Source organism: Bison bison, unplaced genomic scaffold (assembly GCF_000754665.1).
Source record: "Bison bison bison isolate TAMUID 2011002044 unplaced genomic scaffold, Bison_UMD1.0 scf7180017863975, whole genome shotgun sequence".
Taxonomy (NCBI): Eukaryota; Metazoa; Chordata; class Mammalia; order Artiodactyla; family Bovidae; genus Bison; species Bison bison.
In genome coordinates this window covers 214,336-220,307 of record NW_011494547.1, presented here as the reverse complement: position 1 = coordinate 220,307, position 5,972 = coordinate 214,336, and positions in this window count along the sequence as shown.

Sequence of the window (5,972 nt, the reverse complement as noted above, 5' to 3'; positions counted from 1 at the left end):
TTGGAAAAGACTCTGATGCTGGGAGGGATTGGGGGCAGGAGGAGAAGGGGACGACAGAGGGTGAGATGGCTGGATGGCATCACTGACTCGATGGACATGAGTCTGAGTGAACTCCAGGAGTTGGTGATGGACAGGGATGCCTGGCGTGCTGCGATTCATGGGGTCGCAAAGAGTCAGACACGACTGAGTGACTGAACTGAACTGACTGAACTGAACTGATAGCTGATTCACTTCATTGTACAGCAGAAACTACCATGACAATGTAAAGCAATTAAACTCCAATAAAAAAAGAAATATAATTCACTGAAATATGTATCTTAGACACATATGTTTAAAATAAATTTTGAAATAATAGTAGTTGAAATGTGATGTGTCCCAGAAAATGTCAAAACACAGACATTACCAACAGTAGGTCTTTCTACTGAAGAGATGTTAGCTCAGCGTTTATCCTTAAAATTGTGCTCAAATTTCACCTTTATCTCCCTAAAGTAATTGGTTGTGTAACTCACTGACCATAAGAGGAATTAATTCATAGTCCTTTCACAGAATGGCTTTCCTGGTGGCCCAGTGGTAAAAAAATCTGCCTACCAATGCAGGAGATGTGGGTTCCATCCCTGTGTCAGGAAGATCCCCTGGAGAAGGAAATGGCAACCCACTCCTGCATTCTTGCCTGGGAAATTCCATGGACAGAGGAGCCTGGTGGGCTACGGTCCACAGGGTCCATGACTTAGCAACTGAACAGCAACACCTCTCACAGAAACTGTTCATGCAGTCTTTGGCAACTGATAGCCCTGTGATAGCTATGATGAAACACTGCAATTTCAGAAGCCTATATCACATACTTTTTCTTATGATAAACATATCCTGATTACATTTCCACTTGGATTTCATTGCATATTATTGATAATTATAAGCCTCTTTTTGTGGTTTGAGAGTTGCTTGTATACTATGAACCTAACCTGTGATCATTTGCCAAGTTTAGCTTAATAAACCCCATATGAATCATTTACCTTGTTAGGTAAAAAGATTAAAAATGTAGTCTTTTTTCAACCTCAGCATTCCAAATAAATGAAATTGGTGCATTATCTTGCATAAAGCAAAGTCTGTTTTTGAAAGAAGAGTGAAATAGTGCAATCCTCTCTGAATGCATAGTTTGGATTTTGAATAAGTTATCACTTAATATTAATATTTAATTAATTACATGAGTACATTTTAAAGGAGAAAAGAATGTTTAAGTTACAAATATTTGCTTTAAGATAAAACTCTCCCCTAGAGGCAGATTTCAATGAACAAGATCTTATATTCTACAGTCTGTGCCTTACTGATGACAAGATACTAGGTAGCTAGAAATCTGGATGAAAATAGTATAATACTTCAACTTTTGAATGAAAATTTACAAATATATTAGTGGGACAGACTAGAGCATATCCCTGTATAGCCAGTTAAACATTTTCAAATTATCCTAGAACCACACTCATATTAAACCCAGGCAATGTCAAGAATCTATTCAAATCCATATTACAATATCATACTAGAAACTTCCTGTCTAAACTAAGAGATCAGTGAGAACAATGCCATGTGTGTCTTAGTCAGTAGTGAAGCAAATATTTTGAATAAATAAATGTAAGATCATGAGTTGTGCAAGATAAAGCAAGTAAATACAAAACTGAGAACTAAAATCTTACCAACTTACAAATTTGATTAAAAAAAAAGACAAATCAGCAATGTGTGAAAATATAGCCTACAGGTATCCAAGACAAAATGTCAAGCATAAAGAAGCCTTGCAATATCTGTGTTCCTGCTAATTGGAGTCTGACTGAAAAGAAAGTGAAAGTTGCTTAATTGTGTCCGACTCTTTACAGCCCTATGGACTATACAGTTCATGGAATTCTCCATACCAGAATACTGGAGTGGGTTGCCTTTCCCTTCTCCAGGGGATCTTCCAGGGATTGAACCCTGGTCTCCCTCATTGCAGGTGGATTCTTTTTGTGACTGAAATAAAGAGCAAACTAGCACCTTTACACACTCACATGCATGTACACACACACATACACTCCTTTTAAGACCATAGTATGTTGACATGACTTCCATTGATGTCTTTGGAATGCCTCAAATAAGTCAGTTCTAATGAGGTGGATGAAACTGGGGCCTATTATACAGAGTGAAGTAAGATAGAAAGAGAAACACCAAGACAGTATATTAACGCATATGTATGAATTTAGAAAGATGGTAGCAATGACCCCATATGCAAGGCAGCAAAAGAGACACAGATGTAAAGAAGAGACTTTGGGACTGTGTGGGAGAAGGCGAGAGTGGGTGGCGAGAGTGATTTGAGGGAATAGCACTGAATCATGTACTTTGCCATATGTAAAATAGATGACCAGTGCAAGTTTGATGTTTGAAGAAGGGCACTCAGAGCCAGTGCTCTGGGCCAACCCAGAGGGATGGGGTGGGGAGCAAGGTGGGAGGGGGTTTCAGGATGGGGGGACACATGTGCACCTGTGGCTGATTCATGTCAATGTATGGGAAAAAACACCACAATATTGTAAAGTAATTATCCTCCAATTAAAATAAATTAATTTTTTAAAAAGTAAAGTAGTTTCTGGTGTGACAAGTAAATTCTTGATCAGGAGAGCCCAATTATAAAGACTTTATTGGCAATGAACTTGGAGCAAGTTCATCAGTGAAAGTTTTGGTCACTTCAGTTGTATCTGACCCTTTGTGATCCCATGGACTGTAGCCTGCCAGGCTCCTCTGTCCATGGAATTCTCCAGGCAAGAATATTGGAGTCGGGTAGCCATTCCCTTCACCAGGGGATCTCTTTGACTTATGGGTAGAACTGAAGTCTCCTGCATTGTAGGCAGATTCTTTACCTTATGAGCCATCAGGGAAACCCCAAGTTCATGAGTGAATGCTTAGACTGAAAGTGGGTCTTTCACTACTAACCACATAAGAGTATGTTAAGTATATTTCACATAACCAACAGTGTGAAAAATAAAACTGAGCTACATGAAAGAAAATGTGCCATGAAGACATGGTGTTTGAGGCCATGATGAGTGGTCCGCATAAAGATAAACAGGATATGAATAATGCAAGAAGAGAAATTCACTCAAGGAGACAATGGTCTTAACAAATTAAGAGATGTGCATTAATTTCTTGAGTGAAAAACTGAAAATAAGTATAGATATACAATTATAATAGCTGCTGCTGCTGCTGCTAAGTCGCTTCAGTCGTGTTCGACTCTGTGCGACCCCATAGACGGCAGTCCATCAGGCTCTACCATCCCTGGGATTCTCCAGGCAAGAACACTGGAGCGGGTTGCCATTTCCTTCTCCAATGCATGAAAGTGAAAAGTGAAAGTGAAGTAGCTCATTCGTGTCAGACTCTTAGTGACCCCATGGACTGCAGCCCACCAGGTTCCTCTGTCCATGGGATTTTTCAGGCAAGAGTATTGGAGTGGGGTGCCAGCATTTCATAGTAAATCATACATATTTTTCCTCAAAAAATATGATAATTTCAGTTAATTATAATTCTCATAGATTTCCAGGTTAAGTAACCACATTATGCTCTTCCATGCATATAACAGAAAGAGAATATCACCCCTGACAATCGACTTCAAAATTCTCATTCCCAGAGTGGGAAAAAACAAAAAGAGTTACCCCTAACAGAATGGCAACTTATTTAGGTTTACTTCTGACTATAAACAAAGAAATCACTGGAATAATAATAAAATAATAATAGCAATTTTTATGAATTCTTGCTGAATGCCAGATACTGTTCTAAATGCTATATTTTGACTCATTTAAGTAACAACCCTATGAGTTAAGTATTATTATCTACCTCAATTTATAGAAAAAGGCAAGACAGAATGGTTGCAGAACACATTAGAGAATGTTCTAATCTGGCCTATGAATCAAAGAAAGTTTCTTTACAAAGAAGTTGAGCCTCTACTTTCCTATAATGATTAGGAAAAATGCTTAGAGAGAATTATTGGCATTTTTATATGTTGACACTTGGTTAAGATGAACCAGTTATGATGGTGACTTGATATTCTGGATGAGACAGAATTTCTATCCTTCTATCTTCATGTGATTGCTATAAGTTATTATACATGAAATAATCAGATTAAGAGATGAAGATATTCTGGCAATTAATTCTAAATATTATAACTTCTGATGAGATAAAACAGATGAGCTTATAACAACTTTAAATTCCTCATCTGATTTTCACTCCTTCTTAATGCATTCCACTGGATCACTAGCTTAGCATTATTTAAAATATTTATCATATAATATATGATACAGTGGTTTCCAAGCCTGGCAGCACAAAAAACTCAGGCTAGGGGTGTATAACATCCAAGATGAAATAAATCAAAATATCTTAAAGAAGTAGCCCAGAAAATTTAAACTTTTAACAAACTCCTTAGGTGATTCACATGAATCTTAGGCTTGCAAACAATTATGTACAATATCTAAACTAATCTGAAGGGGTCATAAAGAAGAATAAAAAAAATTAATCCAAACAATTTCCTGAAAGGATTATTAATGAAGGAGGCAGCATAAATGTTTTGTTTAGCTTAGACTTCAACCAAAAACTGAATAACGCAAAATGAAATATGTTGGTGTCCAGATGTGCAAAGTCACACATATAGAAACATGTCAAGGCTATAGTCAAAGCAAACTTTAAAAGGAGATTCAAAACTGGTTTTATGTTAACATTTATTAGACAGAAATTATTTAAGTTCCAAACCATAAATCTAACAACTAGAACAAACTTCTTGACATGATTAGGCAATCATAAAAAAAGAAAAGTTTTATACAAATATATACTAGCTGTTTTCAAAATACTGAAGATTTTAAGTTTGCCTAAAAAATTAATTTCTATGAAAAGCGAGAAACATATCTTAATTTTTGCTGATGCCAAGAAACCCATCATTCTGTCCACTGTATATATTATGCAAATATATGCATGCTATGGAAGAAAAAAGAGTGTATCTTTAAATAGTGAGAAGACTTCCTAGCCCTTTACAAGTTTGAAGATTAAAAAAATTTTTTAACATTTTCTCAGTAACATTTTTCACAGAGTATATTTCTCTTCAAAAATAGGTTCCTGGTGAAGTCTGTAAATCACCACTTGCTATTCACCCCCTAGGCCTGCCATAATCTGTTCAATTTTATTTAATTCAGTGTTTCTCAAACTTTTTTCACTATAAACATCCTTTAAAAATTTTTAAACTTCTCATTATCTCACAAGGAACATGCTCTGGAAAACACTGAGTAGACAAATTTGAAAATATAACCTTATGGGGAAATTGTTTTTCACCAAGAAAACAGCTTCACAAACAGAATAGAAGGAATAGTCTCAAAGATTTTTAAAATATTATAGTTGTTTAGACAAATTAAGACAAATATACTCAACAAGTTGTGTCTTCTTAAGAGGGGCAAATGTTTTAGCTTTCTTTTTTCCTTTTATTAGCTATTTTTCAATAAACATGGCATTTTATGTAATCATATTTTATTTGAATTCTTCCTATTTTAAATTTTTGGATATAACTTCATATATGTGACTTCAATACAGTGAGTCCATTTCTAAATATAGAAAAATGCATAACAAGCTAGTTCAGAAAGGTAGGCTAAACAAATCATTCTAATAGAATTCTCATTTTTAACTGATTTTTACATCATGTAGGGAAAAAGAGCTGAAGCTCCAATACTTTGGCCACCTGAAGAACTGACTCTTTAGAAAAGACCCTGATGCTGGGAAAGTTTGAAGGCAAGAGGAGAAGGGGACGACAGAGAATGAGATGGTTGGATGGCATCACTGGCTAGATGGACATGAATTTGAGCAAGCTCTAGGAGTTGGTGATGAACAGGGAAGCCTGGCGTGCTGCAGTCCATGGGGTTAAAGAGTTGGACATGAGTGAGTGACTGAACTGAACTGAGGGGGTAAAAAAAAATCTTAGGCTATATTTA